This window comes from Cryptotermes secundus, unplaced genomic scaffold, assembly GCF_002891405.2.
Source record: "Cryptotermes secundus unplaced genomic scaffold, Csec_1.0 scaffold401, whole genome shotgun sequence".
In the NCBI taxonomy this organism is placed as follows: Eukaryota; Metazoa; Arthropoda; class Insecta; order Blattodea; family Kalotermitidae; genus Cryptotermes; species Cryptotermes secundus.
The window spans coordinates 15,524-15,787 of NW_019731223.1; positions in this window are offsets into that span (position 1 = coordinate 15,524).

Genomic DNA, 264 nt, shown 5'->3' on the forward strand with positions numbered 1-264 from the left:
ATGATAAACACGGTAGTCCCATGATCTCGTCTATTTCCACCGAAAAACTGCTTCTTCCTTGGAATTTTTTTCTTAAAATGGCAATTACTGTGGAAAATTTTCTGCTCTAAAGAATGTACTCCCATTGGACAGGCTACACTCCACAGTGTGACCTATCTTAAAAACAGATATGCTATTATCTGTGCTAACCTGAAAGCCTCCTTTGCATTAAGTACATGTCCATCATCATCTGTGTAGTCGAGTTCAACATTTGTTTTGTAGCCC